This window comes from Lipotes vexillifer, unplaced genomic scaffold, assembly GCF_000442215.2.
Source record: "Lipotes vexillifer unplaced genomic scaffold, Lipotes_vexillifer_v1.1 scaffold1250, whole genome shotgun sequence".
Lineage (NCBI taxonomy): Eukaryota > Metazoa > Chordata > Mammalia > Artiodactyla > Lipotidae > Lipotes > Lipotes vexillifer.
In genome coordinates this window covers 24,281-38,106 of record NW_006789326.1, presented here as the reverse complement: position 1 = coordinate 38,106, position 13,826 = coordinate 24,281, and the positions used below count along the sequence as shown (strand labels likewise).

Here is a 13,826-nt window from a genome sequence, read left to right as displayed (position 1 = left end):
TCTTCAACAGGAAAGTTATGGAAAGGTTAGGAATTAGGATAGCCATGTTCCAGCCTTGGAACCACTTGGGCCACACCATAAGAAAACAGGAATATCATTTTAACTCTCTTTAGGTATACAACGGGTATTTTGTCTCTTGAATAAATGCATATTTCTGGCTCATTTCTATACATAGAACAAAGAAATTAATAAATTATGATTCTGAATTTAAAGTATTAATTTTCTACTTAATTTTATCTCATTTACCTTGTAAAAGTTAATAAATAGAAACCTTAAATTAAATAATTAAATAGAGTCTGGAGACCAGAAGGGGGAGCTTTCACACACTGTGATGACAGCAGAGCTCAAGAGCAAGAAGAAAGACTCTTCTTTCCTAGCAGCAAATCAGCAAGGAAAAGCCATGGACTCTGTTTGCTAGAGCCCTTACAACTTCCTTTTCCCTTCTGTTAAAAGAGTTCTCCTTCCTTTGCTATGCGGGGACTTGCATGTGGCTCACCATGGCTGCAGACCCTAAACCGCAATTCTCTGCTGATCCCAAGCAAGACCATTTTTGCTGGAGAAATAACTGGCAGTCTATTTGTTTTCGGCCAACAAGCCCATCCTTTGTTTTGCTTTCTTTCTCTGCCTTGCCACTGATACCTTCCAAGCAAAGCCTGCTTTTCAGTTGTAATGGTCTCAAAATTAGCCTAAGTTCTCTTTTTAAAATAAGAACCAACAGGGTAAAGTGGCATTTCTCAAAATATGGTCTGTGGTCCTGCTACATCAAAATATTCTGATGGGTTTGTTAAAAATAGACCTCTGGACTCTGCCTCAACATGTCAGAGAGTTCTTGGGAATGGAATTTAAGAATCTGTCTTTTTAGGGAAAGGTGTTCAAGATGGTAGCATAGGAAGACCCTAAACTCACCTCCTCCCATGGACACACCAAAATTACAACTACTTACAGAGCAACTACCTATGAAAATGACCTGAAAACTAGCAGAAAAAAAAATGTCCATAACTAAAGAGATAAAGAAGGAACCATAATGAGATGAATAGGAGAGGCAGAGACATGGTATAGTCAAGACCCACAGCCTTGGTTGGTGACCCACTAATAGGAAGAATATCACAATCATAAAGGTCCTCCCCGAGGAGTGAGGAGACTGAGCACTTCACTGGGCTCCCCAGCCAAGGGTCCTGCTCCAGGGAGATGAGCCCCCACAACACCTAGCTTTGAAACCCAGTGGGGCTTATGTTCGGGAGTGCTAGAGGGTTATAAGAAACAAAAAATGTCACTCTTATAGGGCACGTGCAAAGTCTCATATGCTCCAAGTCCTGGCACAGAGGCAGTAGTTTGAAAAGAGCTTCAGTCCGACCTACTTGCTGATCTTGAAGAGCCTCCCAGAGAGGCAGCAGGCAACTGGGATTCCCCTTAGACACTGTTAGCAGCCACTCTGGGGAGCTCATTCTACCGAGACAACACCAGTGCTAGCAAATGCCATTTGGAAATCCTCCCTCTAGCCTATTAGTGCTGGAGGCTTATCACCACCAGTGGGCCTGTACCAGCCCAACCCAACCCAGACATGTACACAGCCATGTGGGGACCTGGCCCCACCCACCAGCAGGACAGCACCTGCCCTGAGTCTCTCTGGGCCATGCACACAGCCACATAGGGACCTGGCCCTGACCTACGGTGGGCTTGCATGAACCCTGAGCCCCCAGAGTCATGTAGACAGCCCCATGGGGACCCAGCCACTCATACTAGTGGGCCAGCACCAATGCCGAGCCCACCACCACCACCAGGCTATGCAGACAGCACACAGGGACACAGTCTTACCCTTCAGTGGGCCAGCATCAGCCCCACATCCCCCTGCGTGTGCAGCCAACCATGAAGGAAGCTTACCCAGCCCTCCAGTGGGCCCACAGCTACTGTACAAAGCATGGCCTAGCAGCCAACTTGGCTAGTTGTCAGCCCCACATACCAGTGTGCCCACAGTAGTTGATACCACCACAAAAGAAGGGCACAAGCATTGCACATAGGGGGCACCCATAGAACATATAGCTTTCATGACCAGAGGGGAGCATGCTGCTGGAACCACAGGATGTTTCCTACCATGGGCACTTCTTCAAGATCAGGAAACATAATGGACCAACTTAACACACAGATATAAACACTGAATATTGGGCAAAATGAGGAAACAGAGGTGTATGTTCCAAATGATTGAACAAGACAAAATTTCCATAAAAGAAATAAACTGAAGTGGAGGTAAGAAAACTACATGATAAAGAGTTCAAGGTAATGGTCATAAAGATAATCACTGAACTCAGGGGAAGAATGGATGAGCACAGTGAGAAGTTTAACAAAGGAATAGAAAATATAAAGAAGAACCAAACAAAGCTGAAGAATACAATAACTGAAATAAAAAATACACTAGAAGGAATCAACAGTAGATTAGATGATGCAGAGGAATAGATCAGTGATCTGAAAGACAAAGTTATGGAAATCTCTTAAGCTGAACAGAAAAGAGAAAAAAGTTTTTCTAAATGGGGATAGTTTAAGAAACCTCTGGAACAATATCAAGCATACTAACATTCACATGATGGGGGTCCAAGAAGAAGAAGACAGAGACCAAGGGGCAGAGAACTTATTTGAAGATATAATAGTGGAAAACTTCCTTGACTCGGGGAAGGAAACAGACACCCAAGTTAGAAAGTACAGAGAATCACAAACAAGATGAACCCAAAGAGATTTACACCAAAACACATACTATTAAAATGGCAAAAAGTGAACGATTAAGAGGGAATATTAAAAACATCAAGAGAAAAGCAACTAGTTATGTAAAAGGGAACCTCCATAAGAACATCAGCTGACTCTTTAACAGAAACTTTGCAGGCCAGAAGGGAGTGGCACAATATAATCAAATGATAAAAGAGGAAAATCTACAAACAAGAATACTCTACCTGGCAAAGTTATCACTCATATTTGAAGGAGAGTTTTACAGACAAATAAAAACTGAAAGAGTTCAGCACCACGAAACTGGCTTTACAAGAAATGTTAAAGGAACTTCTTTAAGTGGAAAAGAAAAGGCCACAATTAGAAATGTGAAAATTATGAAAGAAAATATCTCACTGGTAAAGGCAAAATAGTAGATCAACTATTTATAAAGCTAGCAGGAAGGTCAAAAGACTAAAGTAGGGAAATCATCTATATACAAAATAAGTAGTTAAGGGCTACACAAAACAAAAAGATGTAAAATATGACATCAAAAATATTCAACATTGTTGAGGGGGGAGTAAAAATGCAGGGTTGTTAGAATACATTCGAACTTAAGAGATCATCAATTAATCATATATACATCTATATGTAATCATAGATGAGAGATAGATAGATAGATGATAGATAGATAGATAGCTGTTATACATGAACCTCATGGTGACCATAAACCAAAACCTATAATAGATACACACAAAAAAAGAGAAAGGAATCCATACATAATGCTAAAGAAAGTCATCAAATCACAAAAGAGGAGAGGAAAAGAAGAAAGAAGAACTACACAACAAAACAATCCCCCAAAATTAACAAAATGGCAATAGGTCCATATCTATGAATAATTACTTTAAATGTAAATGGACTAAATGCTCCAATCAAAAGACAAAGAAAGGCTGAAAAATACAAAGAACTCATACAACTCAACATCAAAAAACAAACAATCTGATTAAAAAATGGGCGGAGGATCTGAATAGACATTTTTCCAAAGAATACATACAGATGACCAGCATGCATGTGAGAAGATGCTCAGCATCATTAATCACCAGAGAAATGAGAGTCAAAGCCATAGTGAGATATTTCCTAACACCTGTCAGCATGGCTAATATCAAAAGAAACAAATAACAAGTGTTAGCAAGGATGTGGAGAAAAGGGAACTCTCATGCACTGTTGTTGGGAATGTAAATTGTACCCACTGTGGAAAACAGTATGAAGATTTCTCAAAAAATTAAAACTAGGGACTTCCCTGGTTGCGCAGTGGTTAAGAATCTGCCTGCCAATGCAGGGCACGTGGGTTTGAGCCCTGCTGTGGGAAGATCCCACATGCTACAGAGCAACTAAGCCCGTGTGCCACAACAACTGAGCCTGCACTCTAGAGCCCACGAGCCACAACTACTGAGCCTGCGTGCCACAATTACTGAAGCCTGCATGCCTAGAGCCCATGCTCCGCAACAAGAGAAGCCACTGCCATGAAAAGCACGCATACCACAACAAAGAGTAGCCCCCAGTCTCCACAACTAGAGAAAGCCTGCATGCAGCAACAAAGACCCAATGAAACCAAAATTAAATTAATTTAAAAAAATTAAAAAAAATTAAAACTAGAAATTAAAACTAAATTAAAACTAAAAAAAAACTAAAATAAAAACTAAATTAAAACTAAAAATTAAAACTAATTAAAAAAAATTAGAACTAGAACTATCGCATGACAGCAATTCCACTCCTGTGCATTCATCTGAAGAAAATGAAAACACTAATTAGAAAAGATATATGCACCCCCATGTTCATTGAAGCATTATTCACAAAAGCCAAGATATGGAAGCAACCTAAATACCCATCAATAAATGAATGGAAAAAGAAGATGTGGTATACATACACAATGGAATATTACTGAGGCATAAAAAGAATGATATCTTACCATCTGCAACAACATGGATGGACCTCGAGGTACTATGCTAAATGACATGTCAGACAGAGAAAGGCAAGTACTACATGATTTCACTTATTGTGGAATCTAAACAAAAAACAAAACAAATGAACAAACATAAGAAAACAGAAACAGAGTTATAGATACTGAGAAGAAACAGGTGGTTGCCAGAGGGGAGGGAAATGGGGTGAAGAAAGAAATAGGTGAGGGAGATTAAGAGGTACAAACTGTCAGTTGCAAAATACGTGGAAAGTAGCGGGATACAAAATTAATGCACAGAAATCTCTTGCGTTCGTATACATTAATGATGAAAAATCTGAAAAAGAAATTAAGGAAACACTCCCATTTACCACTGCAACAAAAAGAATAAAATACCTAGGAATAAACCTACCTAAGGAGACAAAAGACCTATATGCAGAAAACTATAAGACACTGATGAAAGAAATGAAAAATGACACAAACAGATGGAGAGATATACCATGTTCTTGGATTGGAAGAATCAATATTGTGAAAATGACTATACTACCCAAAGCTAGGGAAATACAAAAGACCCCGAATAGTCAAAGCAATCTTGAGAAAGAAAAACAGAGGTGGAGGAATCAGGTTCCCTGACTTTGGACTATACTACAAAGCTACAATAATCAAGACAGTATAGTACCGGCACAAAAACAGAAATATAGATCAATGGAACAGGATAGAAAGCCCAGAGATAAACCCACGCATATATAGTCACCTTATCTTTATAAAGGAGGCAAGAATATACAATGGAGAAAAGACAGCCTCTTCAATAAATGATGCTGGGCTACATGTAAAAGAATGAATTTAGAACACTCCCTAACACCATACATGAAAATGAACTAAAAATGGATTAAAGACCTAAATGTAAGGCCAGACACTATAAAACAGTTAGAGGAAAACATAGGCAGAACACTCTATGACATAAATCACAGCAAGATCCTTTTTGACCCACCTCCTAGAGAAATGGAAATAAAAACTAAAATAAACAAATGGGACCTAATGAAACTTCAAAGCTTTTGCACAGCAAAGGAAACCATAAATAAAATGAAAAGACAACCCTCAGAATGGGAGAAAGTATTTGCAAATGAAGCAACTGACAAAGGATTAATCTCCAAAATATACAAGCAGTTCATGCAGCTCAATATCAAAAAAACAAACAACCAAAGCCAAAAATGGGCAGAAGACCTAAACAGACATTTCTCCAAAGAAGATATACAGATTGCCAACCAACACATGAAAGGATGCTCAACATCACTAATCATTAGAGAAATGCAAATCAAAATTACAATGAGGTCCATTCTCTGGTAGGTCTGTGTCTTTATTCCTGTCTTGCCCCTAGGTTCTTCATGACCAATTTTTTTTTTTTTTTAGATTCCATATATATGTGTTAGCACACGGTATTTGTTTTTGTCTTTCTGACCTACTTCACTCTGTATGACAGACTCTAGGTCCATCCACCTCACGAAAAATAACTCAATTTCTTTTCTTTTCTTTTTTTTTCTTTTTTTTTTTTTTTTGCGGTATGTGGGCCTCTCACTGTTGTGGCCTCTCCCATTGTGGAGCACAGGCTCTGGACACACAGGCTCAGCAGCCATGGCTCTCAGGCCCAGCCGCTCCGTGGCATGTGGGATCTTCCTGGACTGGGGCACGAACCCCTGTCCCCTGTATCAGCAGGCGGACTCTGAACCACTGTGCCACCAGGGAAGCCCAATTTTGTTTCTTTTTATGGCTGAATAATATTCCATTGTATATATGTGCCACATCTTCTTTATCCATTCATCTGTTGATGGACACTTAGGTGCTTCCATGTCCTGGCTATTGTAAATAGAGCTGCAATGAACATTTTGGTACATGACTTTTTTTGAATTATGGTTTTCTCAGGGTATATGCTCAGTAATGGGACTGCTGGGTCATATGGTAATTCTATTTTAACAGTAGGTCCTTATTAGTTATCTCCTCACACTGGGCAGAAAGACCACCATCAAAAAATCTACAAACAATAAATGCTAGAAAGGATGTAGAGAAAAGGGAACCCTTCTACACAGCTGGTGGAAATGTAAATTAGTGCAGCCACTGTGGAGAACAGTATGGAGGTTCCTTAAAAAACTAAAAATAGAGCTACCATATGATCCTGCAATCCCACTCCTGGCATATATTTGGACAAAACCATAATTCAAAAAGATACGTGCACTCCACATGGAAGCAACCTAAATGTCCATCAACAGAGGAATGGATAAAGAAGATGTGGTACATATATAAAATGTAATATTACTCAGCCATAAAAAAGAACAAATAATGCCATTTACAGCAACATGGATGGACTTAGAGATTGTCATACTGAGCGAAGTAAGTCAGACAGAAAAAGGCAAATATCACATGATATTGCTTATACATAGAATCTAAAAACAGTGTACAAACAAACTTTTCTACAAAAACAGAAACAGAGTTATAGGTATAGAAAACAAACTTATAGTTAGCAGGGAGTAAGGAGGGGAGGGAAAATTGGAAGAAAGAATGTTTTTGAAGAGATATCTTTAGTAAATCAACACAGTCTGTTGATTTCAGAAAGCTGAGACCTAAAACCTCATTTTAATTTTAAATAAAATAACACAAAGAAAAAGAAAAAAAAATACAATGAGGTATCACCTCACACCAGTTATAATGGCCGTCATCAAAAAGTCTACAAACAGTAAATGCTGGAGAGGGTGTGGAGAAAAAGGAACCCTCTTGCACTGTTGGTGGGAATGTAAATTGATACAGCCAATATGGAGAACAGTACGGAGGTTCCTTAAAAAACTAAAAAAAGAATTACCATATGACCCAGCAATCCCACTAATGGGCATATACCCTGAGAAAAACATAATTCAAAAAGAACCATGTACCACAATGTTCACTGTAGCACTATTTACAATAGCCAGGACATGGAAGCAACCTAAGTGTCCATCAACAGATGAATGGATAAAGATGATGTGGCACACATATACAATGGAATATTACTCAGCCATAAAAAGAAACGAAATTGAGTTATTTGTAGTGAGGTGGATGGACCTATAGTCTGTCATACAGAGTGAAGTAAGTCAGAAAGAGAAAAACAAATATCGTATGCTAACACATATATATGGAATCTAAAAAGAAATGGTTCTGAAGAACCTAGGGGCAGGACAGGAATAAAGATGCAGACATAGAGAATGGACCTGAGGACACGGGGAGGGTTAAGGGTACGCTGGGATGAAGTGAGAGAGTGGCATGGACATATATACACTACCAAATGTAAAAAAGATAGTGGGAAGCAGCCGCTTAGCACAGGGAGATCAGCTCCATGCTTTGTGACCACCTAGAGGGGTGGGATTGGGAGGGTGGGAGGGAGACACAAGAGGGAGAGGATATGGGGATATATGTATACGTATAGCTGATTCACTTTGTTATACAGCAGAAACTAACAGAACATTGTAGAGCAATTACATTCCAATAAAGATGTTAAAAAATAAAAGAAGTCCTATGAGAGCTATCAGATATAATGAGAAAAACAAATGTGAGAATAATTTGTCTACAAGAAAAAGAAGAGATGGAGAAGGGAGCAGAGAGCATAGTTAGAGAAATAATAGCTGGGAACTTCTCAAACCTGGGGAAGGTACTGGAAGTCCAAGAAGCTAATAAAACACCCTATTATCTCAATGCAAAAAGACCTTCTCCAATATATATTATAATGAAACTGTCAAAAATCAATGACAAAGAAAGAATCTTAAATGCAGCCAGGGAAAAAAGAAAGTAACTTACAAAGTAGCCATGAAGCTACTAGCAGATTTCTCAGCAGAAACTCTACAGGCCAGATGGAGTGGAATGACACATTCAAAGTGCTGAAAGATAAAATTTGCCATTCAAGAATACTTTATCCAGCAAAGTTATTCTTCAGATATGAAGTAGAAGTAAAGGTTTACTGGGCAAACAAAAACTGAGAATGTTTACCATCATGAGACTTGCTTTGCAAGAAATGCTGAAAGAAGTTCTTCAAGCTGAAATGAAAAGATGCTACTTTGTAACATAAAAGCAAATGAGAGTACACAATACTCTAGCAAAGGTGAAAAATAAACAGTCAGAATTAGAAAACAGTACTTCAGTATTAGAACAGTGGGTCAGTCACTTAATTATAGTATAAAGGTTTAAGGAAATGAGTATTTAAAAAGACTACAGCTTTCAACTAAAAAAAGCTATAGCTACTATAATTTCTCAATAAATTCATAGCTCAAAAAAAGATAAATTTTGACATCAAAAATACAAAAAGGGAGGACTAAAACGGTGGAAATTTTATAGGTGAATTAAGATAAATTCCTATCATCATAAAAAGAACGATTTTATCTATGTGATTTTTTATGTAAGCCATACAGTAATTACAAATCAAAATTCTAGAAGTCATGAAACAAAACAAGGGAAGACTGAGAAAATCACCATGGAAAACCACCACTTTACAAAGGTAGACAGAAACAGAGGGAAAAAGAAACAAAGGAGAAACAAAAAAATGATAAGACAGCAGTAGTAAGTTCTTACATATCAATACTCACTCGAAATATAAATGGATTGAATTCATCAATCAAAAGTCACAGAGTGGCTGGATAGATTTAAAAAAAACAACAACAAAGCCCAAGTGTATGCTGCTTACAAGAAACTCATTTTAGCTCTAAAGAACACATAGGCTTAAAATGAAGGGATGGAAGAGGATATTCCATGCAAGTGTAAAACAAAAGAAAGAGGGCATATTCATACTTATGTCAGACAAAATAGACTTCAAGTCAAAAATGATAACAAGAGACAAAGAAGGTTATTATATAATGATAAAAGTGTCAGAACATCAAGAATATATAACAATCATGAATACATATGCACCCAACATCAGAGCACTGAAATATATTAGGCAAATACTAAGAGATCTAAAGGGAGAAATAGACAACAATACAATCATAGTAGGGGACTTCAATACCTACTCTCAGCAAGGATAGATCATCCAGAAAATCAACAAGGAAACATTGGAATTGAACCATACTCTAGAACAAATGGACTTAACATACATATATAAAACATTCCATCCAACAGCAGCAGAATAAACATTGTTGTCGAGTGCACATGGGACATTTTCCAGGATAGATCATATGAGAAAGCACAAAACAAATCTTAGCAAATTTAAGGAGATTGAAATGACACCAATTATCTTTTCTGACCACAATTGTATAAAACTAGAAATCAACAACAGGAGGAAAGCTGGAAAATCTACAAATATGTGGAAACTGAAAAATACACTTCTGAACAACCAATGGGTTAAAGAAGAAATCAAAAGGGAATTAGAAAATTATCTCAAAACAAATGAAAATGGAAATACGACAAATCAAATCTTATGGAATGCAGCAAAGCAATTCTGAGAGGAATGTTTACAGTGATAAACGCATATACTAAGAAATTAGAAAGTTCTCAAACAGTCAACTTAACTTTACACCTTGAAGAATTAAAAAAAAAGAACAAATTAAGCCCAGAGTTAGCAGAAAGAAGGACATAATAAAGATCTCTGCAGAAGTAAATGAAATAGACACCAGATAAACAATAGAAAGGATAAATGAAACTAAAGGCTGGCTCTACAAAAAGATAAACAAAATTGGCAAACCTTTAGCCAGGCTAACTATGATAAAAAGAAAACTCAAATAGATAAAATTAAAAAGAAGATATTACAACTGATAATACAGAAGTACATAGGACTATAAGAGACTATTATGAAAAATTATATGCCAACAAATTAGATAACCTAGAAAAAATAGATAAATTTCTAGGAACACAAAACCTACCAAGACTGAATCAGGAAGAAATAGAAAATCTGCACAGACCAATAATGAGCAAAGTTTGGATCAGTAATCGAAAACCTCCCAACATAGAAAACCCTAGGGCCAGATGGATTCACTTGTGAATTCTACCAAAATTTAAAGAATAATTAATACCAATTTTCCTCAAATTCTTCCAAAAAATTACAGAGGTGTGAATACTTCCAAATTCATTCTATGAGGCCAGCATTAGATTACTTTGGTAACAAAGCCAGACAGGGACAACACAAGAAAAGAAAACCAATATCTCTGATAAATATAGGTCTAAAAATTCTCAACAAAAAATTAGCAAAACAAATTCAAGAACACATAAAATGGATTATACACCACAATCAAGTGGGATTTACCCCTGGGAGATGCAAGGATGGTTCAACATACACAAATCAATAAATGTAATACATCACATTAATAAAATTAAAGATAAAAACTTACATGATCATGTCAATACATGCAGAAAAAACATTTGACAAAATGACATCCTTCCATGATAAAAAGTCTTGGTAGATTGGGTATAGAGGAATATATCTTAACATAATAAAGGTCAGCCATAACAAATCCACAGCTAACATTATACAAAATGGAGAAAAACTTGGAAGCTTTTCCTCTAAGATCAGGAACAATACAAGGATGCCCACTCTTACAACTCTTATTCAGTATAATACTGGAAGTCCTAGCTAGAGTGAATATGCAAGATAGGGAAATAAAAGGCATCCAAATCAGGATGGAAGAAGTAAAACTGTTGCTACTTGCAGATGATATGATTCTGTATATAGAAAATCTGAAATGCTGAACCCAAACACTGTTGGAACTAATCAATTATTTCAGTAAAGTTGCAAGATACAAAATCAATATAGATAAATCAGTTGCATTTTTATACACAAAGGATGAAACATTTGAATAAGAATAAAGAAAACTTTTCCATTCACAATAGCATGAAAAAGAATAAAATACTTAGGAATAACTTTAACCAAGGAACTGAAAGATCTGCACAACAAAACTCACAAGACTTTGCTGAAACAAATAGAACAAGACGCAAACTAATGGAAAGATACCCTATGTTCATGGGTCAAAAGAATTAATATTGTTAAAATGTCTATATTTTTCAAACCCATATACAGATTTAATGCAATCCACATAAAAATACCAATGGCACTCTTCACAGAAATAGAAAAAGAATCTTAAAATGTATATGTAACCACAGAAGACTTTGAAGAGCCAAAGCAATACGGATGAAAAAGAACAAAACTGGAGGTATTACAATTCCTGATTTCAAACTACACTACAAAACTACAATAATAAAAAACAGTACAGTACTAGTACAAAAATAAACACATAGACCAATGGAATAGAATAGAGAGCCCAGAATTAATCCCCTGCTTATACAGTCAATGAATAGTTGATAAGGGAGGCAAGAGCACCCAATGGGAAAAGGATAGTCTCTTCAACAATTGGTGCTGGGAAAACTGGAAGAACACATGCAGAGCAATGAAGCTGGATCCCTACATTATATCACTCACAAAAAGTATCTTGAAGTGGATCAAAGATTTAAATATAAGACCTGATACTACAAGACTCTTAGAAGGAAGTGTAGGGGAGAGGCTCTTAACATTAGTCATGGCAATGACTTTTTCAATACAATACCAACAAAAGCACAAACAACAAAAGGAAAAATCATCAAACTTAAAAACTTAATAGCTTTTGTGCAGCAAAAGAAACAATTAGCAAAATTAAAAGGAAACCTACAGAATGGGGGGAAATTTTTGCAAACCATATATTGGATAAGGGGTTTAATATATAAAGAATTCATACAACTCAATAACAAAAAATCTGATTGAAAAATGGGCACAACTAAACAATTTTCAAAGGAAGACATACAAATGGTCAACAGGTACATTAAAAGATGGTCAACATCACTAATCATCAGGGAAATGCAGATTAAAACCACAATGGGATATCACCTCACATGTGTTAGAATGGCTGTCATCAAGAAGACAAGAGATGACTAGTGGTGATGAGGATGTGGAGAAAAGGGAACACTTGTACAAAGGTGGTAGGAATGTAAATTGGTGTGGCCACTATGGAAAACATATGGAGGTTCCTAAAAACTCTTAAAATAGATCCAGGAATTCCACCTCTGAGTATTTATCCAAAGAAAATATAAACACTAACTCAAAAAGGTGTATGCATTCCCATGTTCATGATGGCATTAGTTACAATAGCAAAGATATAGAAACAACCTAAGTGTCCATCAACAGATGAATGGGTAAAGAAAATGTGGTACATATACAATGAAATATTGAAAGATGGACATCCTACCATTTGTGACAACATGGATGGACTTTTAGCGCATTATGCTAAGTGAGATTTGTGACAACATGGATGGAATTTTAGCACGTTATGCTAAATGAGATGTCAGACAGAGGAAGACAAGAACTGTATGATACCACTTACACGTGGAATGTAAGAAAGCCAAGTTTTAAAAACAGAATAAAATGGTGGTTAACAGGGGATGGGAGGACAGGATGGATGTTGTCTAAGAGTAAAAACTTACAAGTAGAAAATATGCCCAGAGATGCACAGATCAATGAATACAGACAACATTGTACTATAATCATAAAACTTGCTGAGAGACTAGAAACTAATTATTCCAACTACTAAAAATAAAGAATAATTATGTAATGTGATGGAGGTGATAATTATTCCTATGATGGCAATCATATTACAATATATGAATGTACATCTTAAATTTACACAAAGCTATATGTCTAATATATTTCAAAAAAAGGTTGAAAAGAAAATATAAAAGATAAGACATAGGGAAATAATCACAGATTTGGGGTAGTAAAATGCTAAATAACTACTATGTTCTATCACAACATAATAATTTTAAACATACTGGTATAATTGACTATTCATACATTCACATGTACACACATGACCAATATTGACTCAGTTAAATGTTTATTGACCTATAAATATAGTAGAAGTGGAAACATTTTTCATTAAAGATAACCTCCTACAAAAGGTGCCAGACCTTGAAAATTGTATATAGTAAATGATAATACCTTGCTAATTTGAATTTTTTTCAGATAATTTAATATTTTTTGGCAAGTAAAGAAGGCACCTTTTATAGTTTCTCATTTATGTCTTTGGATATCTAAAAGCCAATGTTATTTTATGGAGGGAAAATAACCCAATAGGAAAAGGACAGTAATTTTTGGAGGAATACCTGTGAATACAATGCACATATTCATTGCAGGAAATTTATAAAATGTGGA

At 36.3% G+C, this 13,826-nt stretch overlaps 1 protein-coding gene across 1 annotated transcript in view; it reads right to left on the bottom strand.

The window, feature by feature from the left end:
* LOC103075190 (complement receptor type 1-like) overlaps window positions 1-13,826 on the bottom strand; it is a gene marked incomplete at its 5' end in the record, with an annotated part of 56,623 nt that overhangs the window by 22,690 nt on the left and 20,107 nt on the right. The gene's annotated exons all lie outside the window — the stretch shown is intronic.